The 10,380-nt window shown below is 38.1% G+C and overlaps 1 protein-coding gene across 1 annotated transcript in view; it reads left to right on the forward strand.

The window, feature by feature from the left end:
- PEX13 (peroxisomal biogenesis factor 13) overlaps positions 1-10,380 on the forward strand; it is a 34,118-nt gene that overhangs the window by 8,944 nt on the left and 14,794 nt on the right. The window lies entirely within an intron of this gene.

A 10,380-nucleotide genomic window follows, 5' to 3' on the forward strand; every position in this document is an offset into this window, starting at 1 on the left:
GCATCTATTTCTTCCTGATTGTCTAATTTCTTGGTATATAGTTGCTCATAAGATGTTCTAATAATTGTTTATATTTCTTTGATGTTGGTCGTGATGTCTCCTTTTTCATTCATGATTTTATTTGGGTCTTTTTTCTTTTTGATAAGTGTTGATCGTATTAATTCTTTCAAAGAACCAGCTCCTAGTTTCATTGATTGCTTCCCTTGTTTTTTTTTTTTTTTTTTTTTTTATTTCCGTATCATGGATTTCTGCTCTGATCCTTGTTAATTCTCTTCTGTTGCATAGGCTTGATTTGCTGTTCTTTCTCCAGTTGCTTTAGGTGTAAGGTTAGGTTGTGTATTTGAGACTTCTCTTGTTTCTTGAGAAAGGCTTATATTGCTATTTACTTCCCTCTTAGGGCTGCCTTTTGCTGCATCCCAAAGGTTTTGAACAATTGTGTTTTAATTTTCCTTTGTTTCTGTGAATTTTTAAAATTCTTCTTTAACTTCCTGGTTGACCTATTCATTCTTTAATAGGATGCTCTTTAACCTCCAAGTTTTTGAGTTCTTCCAAATTTCCTCTTCTGACTCAGTTCAAGTTTTAAAGCACTGTGGTTTGGGGCAGCCCCGGTGGCGCAGCAGTTTAGCATCGCCTGCAGTCCGGGATGTGATCCTGGAGACCCCGGATCAAGTCCCACATCGGGCTCCCTGAGTGGAGCCTGCTTCTCCCTCTGCCTGTGTTTCTGCCTCTCTCTCTCTCTGTGTCTCTCATGAATAAATGAATAAAATCTTTAAAAATAAATAAGTAAAGCACTGTGGTTTGAAATATGTTGGGAATAATTCCAGTCTTTTGATATCCATTGAGATCTGATTTGTGACCCAGTATGTGATCTATTCTGGACCATGTTCTATGTGCATTCAAGAAGAATGTGTATTCTGTTGCTTTAGGTTGGATGCTCTGAAGATATCTGTGAAGTCTATCTGATCCAGTGTGTTGTTCAAAGCCTATATTTCTTGGTTAATCTTCTGCTTAGATGATCTGTCCATTGCTGTGAGTGAGGTGTTTCAAGATCTCTACTGTTATTGTATAATTATCGATGTGTTTTTTAAATTTTGTTATTTACTTACTCATGAGAGACATAGAGAGGCAGAGACAGAAGAAGCAGGCTCCATGCAAGGAGCCTGATATGGGACTCAATCCCAGGACTCCAGGATCACGCCTTGAGCAGAAGGCAGATACTTAACCACTGAGCCAGGCAGGCATCCCATCTTTTTTTTTTTTTAAAGATTTTTACCTATTTATTCATGAGAGACACAGAGAGGCAGAGACACAGGCAGAGGGGAAGCAGGCTCCATGCAGGGAGCCTGACCCAGGACTCGATCCCGGGTCTCCAGGATCACACCCTGGGGTGAAGGGGGCACTAAACCCAGGCTGCCCCTTTTTTTTTTTTTTTTAAGATTTTATTTATTTATTCATGAGAGATACAGAGAGAGAGGCAGAGACATAGGCAGAAGGAGAAGCAGGCTCCTTGCAGGGAGCCCAGTGTAAGACTCAATCCCCAGATCCGGGATCATGATCTGAGCTGAAGGCAGATGCTCAACTACTGAGCTACCCAGGTGTCCCCACCCCCTCATTTTCAATCTGGAGGTGTCTTTGGGTCTAAAATGAGTCTTTTGCAGACAGCATATCGATGGGTCTTGCTTTTTTAATCCAATCTGATATCCTTTGTCTTTTGATAGGAGCATTTAGGCCATTTACATTCAGAGTAACTATTGAAAGATAGGAATTTAGTGCCATTGTATTACTTGTAAAGTCACTGTTTCTATATATTATGTCTGTTCCTTTCTGGTTTATGTTATTTTGGGGCTCTCTTTGCTTAAAGGATTCCCTTTAATATTTCTTGCAGGGCTGGTTTAGTGATCACAAATTCTTTTAATTTCTGTTTGTTCTGGAAGCTTTTTATCTCTCCCGTTTTGAATGACAGCCTTGCTGGATAAAGTATTCTTAGCTGCATATTTTTCTCACTTAGCACCCTAGGTATATCATGCTAGTCCTTTCTGGTCTCCCAGGTCTCTGTGGATAAGCCTGCTGCAAGTCTTATGTTTCTACCTTTGTAGGTTAAGGACCTCTTGTCCTGAGATGCTTTCAGGATTTTCTCTTTGTCTTTGAAATTTGCAAGCTTCAGTATTATATGTCAAGGTGTTGACCTGTTTTTATTGATTTTGAGGGGGGTTCAGTGCCTCCTATAATTTGCTCAAATATACCTTCTGCCCTTCTTTCTTCTTCTTCTGGGACACCAATTATTCTAATACTATTTTGCTTTGTGGTATCCTTGACCTCTCAAATCCTCCCCTCATGATCCAATAGTTGTTTATCTCTCTTTTTCATTTTCTTTATTCTCCATCATTTTATCTTCTATATCACTGGTTCTTTCTTCTGCCTCATTTATCCTAGCAGTTAAGCCTCTGTTTTATTGCATCTCATTAATAGCCTTTTGATTTCAACTTGATTAGATTTTAATTCTTTAATTCTCCAGAAAGGGATTCTCTAGTGTCTTCTATGCTGTTTTCAAGCCCAGCTAGTATCTCTATAATCATTATTCTGAATTCTAGCTCCAACTTATATCCATATTGATTAAGTCTTTGGAAGTTAGTACTGCCTCTTACTTTTTTTCCCCTGGGGTGAGTTTTTCCATCTTGTCATTTTGTCCAGAGAAGAATAGATGAATGAGGGAACAAAGTACAAAAGTATCAACCACGACCCCAGCAAAATATACACTAAACAAATCAGAAGAGATCAGAACCAAAAAAGAAAAAAAAAGTGGGGGGGAGAGAATATAATGAAACAGGTGGACAGAGCAGAATAATATACTAGGTCTTGGATGTATTTTGGTCTGTTAGAAGAAACTACATCCCAAAATCATATAGAAAGAAAAACTTATATGGATACAACAATAAAATTGAATACAACGAAAGGAAGCCACAAATGAAGGATATATATGTAAATAAAATATAAATGTAAAAATAAAAATTAAAAAAAAATTTTTTAAAGATTTGATAACATAGGAAACTAGTTGAAAAGGAAAAAAAGAGGGGCACCTGGGTGGCCCAGTGGTGAGGTCGTGATCTCGGAGTCCTGGTCAAGTCCCACATTGGGCTCCCTACAAGGAGTCTGGCTTCTCCCTCTGTCTATGTCTCTACCTCTCTCTGTGTCTCTCTGATGAATAAATAAATAAAACCTTAAAAAAAAAAAGGGGGAAAGAAAAAAATATTTAAATCAAAAGACTAAAGAATCATGGGGAAAAACCCCCAAATTCTATATAGTGGGGTTTTGCAATTCTGTGTGATTGGTAAACTTGTTATTAGCCGAATGCTCTTGCTGGTCTTCTGGAGCAGAGGCCTGTTTGCTGATTCTCAGGTGTCTCTGCCCCAGCGGTATTGCACCCTCTTGCCAGGTGGCAAGGCTCTGTGTAAGCAGCTTCAGATTGCTCTGTGTGGCTTTTTTTCCCTGAAAGGTTTCCCTCTTGCTTTAGAAGATGAAAATGGCTGTGCCCTGATCTCCGGCCCAGAATTGAAAATATGTACCCTCTGCTCTTCAGTGAGCCTTCACAGAAAGCAGTCAATCACTCTTGTCTCCCTGGTTTCCATCTGCACTCTGCTCACCTAGTCTGTGACTGAGCATGTTTATCTCAGGCATGCAATTCCATTTGAAGTCTCTAAACTTTACAGACTCTTGCTGAACACAGGTGCGCCATTCCTTCCAGGACGAAGAGGGGAGTATCCCCCCAGTTTCTGGCTCTTGCTGAGCCCCTGCTGGGAGAGCAGTCACCTGCAGTGCCACAGTTTACAATTTATGGCAGCCTTTTTCTGAAAGCCCTCTCCTGGACTCACTGCAGCTGGCTTCCCTGCTCTCAGCTTGGGAACTCTGCCGCACTCAGGCATCCCTCTTCTTTCTGTAACCAGAGATCCTGAGACTGCACTGTCCCACCTAGGATTCCACTCCACTTTCAGGCAGGGATGTCCCCCCAACTAGAGCAGATTTTTTTTTTTTTTTTTTTTTTTTGCAGGGGGAGGTTAAACCAGGTTTATTAGGAAATAACAAAATCCAGAGAATCAAGAGAGAACACATTCAGTGAAACAAGAAACAATTCAGAAGTAGAACCAGAGTAGAAATTTTGTTGACAATAAAATTAATGGTAAAAAAAAAATTATTAAAAAAAATCGATGTTAATAAAAATGCTTATTAACCCTTTGGGAGAAAAATGAAGCTGGATCCCAAACTCACACAAATGGGTAAATTAACCATCCAAACAACTAATCTATAAAATTTCTAGAGTTATACTGTCTAAAATGACAGCCAGAGCAAATTTCTAAAAGTTCCAGTTTTATGCTCTGCTGCTATATCACTCTCTGGTAGTTGACTGAGGCTCCCTCACCCTGTGGGTTTTTTTTTCCCCCCCAATATATAGCCTTGGATTCACTTCTCTGCACCTCTTACCTTGCAAAAAGTGTTCACTTTTCTATTTATAGGATTATAGCAATTCTTAGATCCGTTTGAGTTTGCAAGAATTCAGAATGATTTGATAGCTATCTAGCTGAATTCCAGGGACCAAATGAAACTAGGGTTCCCTATTCCTCCACCATCTTCCCAAGAAGCTGAATTTTCATTCTAATTTTTGTGTTTGTTAGTTTGGTTTCTTAGTGTTTTTGTTTCTTCTTGTGTGTCTTCTTGATATGTTTGTTTTGAACAGGCATTTTTGAGTTCTGTTTCCTCTTCTTTCCCTTCTACATTTACTTTTGTCTAGTAGGATTCCTGTTGCCTCTGTCTGCTTCTTCAGCATCCACCCTGTCATATAAGAATCAAGTATAGGGATCCCTGGGTGGCGCAGTGGTTTAGCGCCTGCCTTTGGCCCAGGGCGTGATCCTGGAGACCCGGGATCGAGTCCCACATCGGGCTCCCTGCATGGAGCCTGCTTCTCCCTCTGCCTATGTCTCTGCCTCTCTCTCTGTGTGTGACTGTCATGAATAAATAAATAAAATCTTAAAAAAAAAAAAAAGAATCACGTATAAAAATAGTAGTTTAGATTAAGGATATCAAAGATTAAGTCAGTGAGGGGCACCTGGGTGGCTCAGTGGTTGAGCGTCTGCCTTTGGCTCAGGGCATGATCCTAGGGTCCTGGGATCAAGTCCAGCATCAGACTCCCCCCAGAGAGCTTGCTTCTCCCTCTACCTATGACTCTGCCCCTCTCTCTCAGTGTCTCTCATGAATAAATAAAATCTTTAAAAAAAAAAAAAAAAAAGATTAAGCCAGTAAGTTGCTTACTTGTTTCATTTCCTGTGCTTGAGACCTTAATCAGAGTCCTACCTTTCTTAGTTCTGCAACTTTCTAAAAATCTTAAAATATTGTCTTAAAATAATCTCAAACTTTATAATCTCTTTTTAGAAGCTAAGGTAGTACATTCCAACCCATTGCTTCAAGCAATGAAATAGTTTCATTTGAGTGGAGCACTATTCATTCTTGTTATTTCCTAGAAACCTGAGTCTTGGCTGTCACTGCCTGATTTCAGACTCAGAATTGAGTAGGCCCATAGCTTTGTCCCGTAATCATTTTGCATTTCTGTTTAGTTTCTATTCCATAAATCTAGATATGCCTATTTGTTCACTTTGTTTTATCTATTATTGCTCCTACTTTAGAACAGCTCTAAAGAAAATACAGTTAGTCAGCTGATCCTTTTTAAAGTTTGACTCCACTTTTTGTGATGTGATACAATATGAAGTAAACATAACCCGTGAATTATTCTTTTTTTTTTTTAATTTTTATTTATTTATGATAGTCACACAGAGAGAAAGAGAGAGAGGCAGAGACACAGGCAGAGGGAGAAGCAGGCTCCACGCACCAGGAGCCCGATGTGGGATTCGATCCCGGGTCTCCAGGATCGCGCCCTGGGCCAAAGGCAGGCGCCAAACCGCTGCGCCACCCAGGGATCCCTCCATGAATTATTCTTGCCAAAAATGTTAACTTAACTAAACCTTTAGATGCAATGATTAATTTAACTGAAAATCTAGAGAATACAGATATAATTAAAGAGCATTTTAGGGGGTGCCTGGGTGGTTCAGTCAGTTAGGTGTCCAACTCTTGATTTCGACTCAGGTCATGATCTCAGGGTTGTGAGATTGAGTTCCATCTTGGGCTCCATGCTCAGCAGGAAACTGCTTGAGATTCTTTCCCTCTGCTCCTCTCTGCACACATGCTATCTCACTGAAAAACAACATTTTAGGGAAACACAGATCCAGAATGTAAGACATTTTAAAACAAAACTGGCTGGACTCTTCAAAAAGTCAAAGGCATTTAAAAGAAACAATAATTCTAATTTAAAAGAGATGAGGAAAAAACCAAATGCAGTGTATAAACCTTAATTGAATTTTTCTTAAAAAAACCCACAACAACCTGAAAAAGAGGTTTGACTCTTACAACTCAATGATAAAAGGCAAATAACCCAAATTTTCAAATGGGCAAAATATCTGAATAGACATTTCTCCAGAGAAGATCTAAAACTGGCCAATAAGCCCATGAAAAGATATTCAATATCATTAGCTGTCAGGGAAATGCAAAACAAAACCACAGTGAGATACCACTTCATACCCACTAGGATGGCTAAAATGAAAAAGATAAATATTAACAAGTGCTGACAAAGGTGTGGAAAAATTGGAACCCTCATGCACTGTTGGTAGGAATATAAAATGATACAGTTGCTTTTTGGTTCATAAACATGGCAAAAGATCTGAGTCATCTCTCAGCAGAGGTTAAACAAAGCAACACTCTGGCTTCTTGTTTTCAGCTTTATTCTATAAACAGGTGTCCTTTTCACAGTTCAGTGGATGCCACATTTTTCACTTTTAATGGATGCCACATTTTCACATCCCATGTTTTGTTGGTGATTTTGCTGTTTTAAAATGGCACCTAAGAATAGTACTGAAGTGCATTGTTTTCCCCAGGAGCAGTGATTATGTATTTGCTAATTCAATGTTCACAGCAACTTTATAGAATATAACTATCGAAAATAACAAGAATTGACTATACATGAGATAACCAGGATAGACAAACCTATAGAGACAGTAATTAGATTAGTTGTTGCCTGGGATTGGGAATAGAACAGGGAATGAGTAGTAATTGCTAATGAATTTGGGATTTCTTTCTGGCATGCTGAAAATGTTCTGGAATTACATAGGTTGATTCTCTGTGAATATACCAAAAAAACACTTAATTTTATACTTAATAGCTGAGTTCATGGTATATGAATTTTATCTTAAAGCTATTTAAAGACTTTTGAGGATAATGGATAGATGTTGAATATCAATTGGATAATAATATGGAATTGTTAATTTTTAGAGATGGGAAAATAATGTGGTTTTGTATGAAATACAAGTTACTTTCAATGGTTCAAGAATTTTCTAAAAACTAGAGAGAAAACGTGACAAAACAATAGCAGTTGTTGAATCTAGATAGAAGGAATGTGGGTATTGTACCTTCGACTTTTTTATCTAAGTTTTTCGAAATGAAAAGTTAGGTCGGAAGACTTTTGGCACATTCAGCACTGAATATACACATCTTCTGTTACTCTAAGTCATAGGCCTGTTTAGTTCTTATTTTGCTGGTTGTAACCAAAAGACAAACCATATGTGGACACTGTACTTGTCTATATGTCAGAAATAGCATTCAAACCAGAGAAGAGGGATCCCTGGGTGGCGCAGCGGTTTAGCGCCTGCCTTTGGCCCAGGGCGCAATCCTGGAGATCCAGGATTGAATCCCACGTCGGGCTCCCGGTGCGTGGAGCCTGCTTCTCCCTCTGCCTGTGTCTCTGCCTCTCTCTCTCTCACTGTGTGCCTATCATAAATAAATAAAAAAAAAAAAAAAAAAAAAAACAGAGAAGAGTAAGAGGGAAACTTTCATTTTTTTCTTATTAAGTATTTACATTTAATTCCTTATAATTTTTAAACTAACATATTCATCAAAATTTATAAAATAGTAGAGGAAATATAAAGAAAATCTGTGTTAATAGTCTGGGTGATATATGTATTTTAAATATTCACTAAAGAGAGACTTAAGCATAGTGTTTGTATCAGTACCTATAATATGCTATGTAATGTACTAGGTGATGAAAAGTTACCCAATCCCAAGGATAACTCCTGTACCTATGAGGAGCTTTCCTTGTAGAAGAGGCAGACATGTATAGGAATGTAAGATGCTATTATATAATGATGGACAAAGAATTGTGAGAAGGACTTCTGATGGCAGAAGAAGTAATTTAGAAAAAAAAATCCTGAGGACAAATAGAAAAGCTAAGAAGAATATAAGAACATCTCCTTGAATGCATTATAGAGCAAATAAGAAGATAACGATTTATGGAGCCCAGATCCAGAAAAAGATGGGAATCCACAAAGGTGAGAGTGGATTCCCATAAAGCTGCTGGTGAGGGACGCCTGGGTGGCTCAGAGGTTGAGCTCAGGTCGTGATCCCGGGGCCCTGGGATTGAGTCCCCCATTGGGCACCCCACAGGGAGCCTGCTTCTCCCTCTGCCTATGTCTCTGCCTCTCCCTGTGTCTCTCATGAATAAATAAATAAATCCTTAGAAGAAGAAGGAGAAGAACTACTACTACTACTACTGGTGATTCCAAAAGAAGCAGTTTAGATGCTGAAAAGCTAGTTGAAGAACACTTTTGACAGACTCTTGGAGCATGGTTAGAGTCTAGTGGTCTTCCAAGAGAAAGTGCTGAAAAATTACCCATATCTTGTATTATGACCCTGAAAAGATACATCTAGGTATGAGGGTATAAAGGAACCAGACAGCCCTTACAGGAACATAAGCCCAGCTTTAAATCATCTTAGTTCCTGTGATTAGATTAAGGATATCATAGATTGATAACAGCCTGTCTGAAGTAGAGGATAGTTAAGAAACCAGTGTCCAGAAGGAAATATATTTGGAGGAAGAGAATATCATTCAGAGTCTCAAATTATTGCTTCAATTCTTCATGTATGTCTGATGCATGAGCAAAACCAAATAACAGGACCCAGAAGGACATTAGATAACAATAGCAACTAAGTAAAACAACAGATTCATAGGCTTCAGAAAATGGAGTTACCAAAGGGACTTTTAAGTTGAAGGAAGTAGAAGAAAACATAAGGAATTTTGGCAGATATTTGGAAACTATTAAAAGGAAAAGGAATATATAGAACTAAAAATTACAATAACCAAAATTAAGAACTCATTGGGTTTAACCACAGATTAGACATTGCTACAGAGAGAATCAGTGACTTAGAGCATGTTCTGTAACTACTGAGAGTATGGACTGGCTGTGGTTTTTCAGACAATGAAATAGCAGTCTATAAGATAATGAAACTGTGGCCAGGACGTAAAGCAACGTTGACAGTGAGACACTATTTAGTTTAATTGGCATTAAGAATTCACTGAATTACATTATAGTACAAGATACTTATTTTGTGGTAGATTGACTCTTGAATAGCAGTGACTGAAGGATAGGAAGAAAATATCCAACATATTTTTGCACAAGGAGACAAAAGTACGGAAAAGACAGAAGGGAAGGGGAAGAAATTTAGGGGATGAAGCAAGGTATAATTTACAAATAGGGACGATGAATAGTCCTGTAATTATTAAAGCAGTGCTATCTCAGGGCACCTGGGTGGCTCAGTCGGTTAAACATCTGCCTTCAGCTCAGATCATGATCCCAGGGTGTTGGGATTGAGTCCTGGGTCAGGCTTCTTGCTCACCAGGGAGTCAGCTTCTTCCTCTCCCTGCTGCTCCTCCTGCCTGTGCTGGCTGTCTCTCTCTCTCCATCAAATAAATAAATAAATAAATAAATAAATAAATAAAATCATATTTTAAGAAAGAAAGAAAGAAAGAAAGAAAGAAAGAAAGAAAGAAAGAAAGAAAGAAAGAAGTGCTTCTCAAAATATTTGTACTTATAGCCAGTACTTTTATAAAATACAGTTAAAATATAACAATTCAGATTACTTAAACAATCTCATTTGTACTTCGCTCATTATAGATCAGTACATATGATTCATAAATTAGCCCTGTCCACAGACAATATTTTAAGTGGCATGATACTAAAGAAATTGAATTCATAATTAAAATCATAATCATGATAGTTGCTGAGAAATCATTTGATAAAATTCAGTGTTCATTCATGAAAAAAAAACTCTTAGCAAATAGAAATAGAAAAGGAACTACTAAATTTACAACAATCCTGCAGCAAACTTAATAATCAATGGTGAACATTGAGAACTTTCCCTTTAAAATCAGGAACAAGACAAGAATCCCTGTTATCACTTCTATTCAGGATATCAAGCTGTAAGAATTGAGAAAGAAGAAATAAACCTACC

This window comes from Canis aureus, chromosome 11 (genome assembly GCF_053574225.1).
Source record: "Canis aureus isolate CA01 chromosome 11, VMU_Caureus_v.1.0, whole genome shotgun sequence".
NCBI classification, from domain to species: Eukaryota; Metazoa; Chordata; class Mammalia; order Carnivora; family Canidae; genus Canis; species Canis aureus.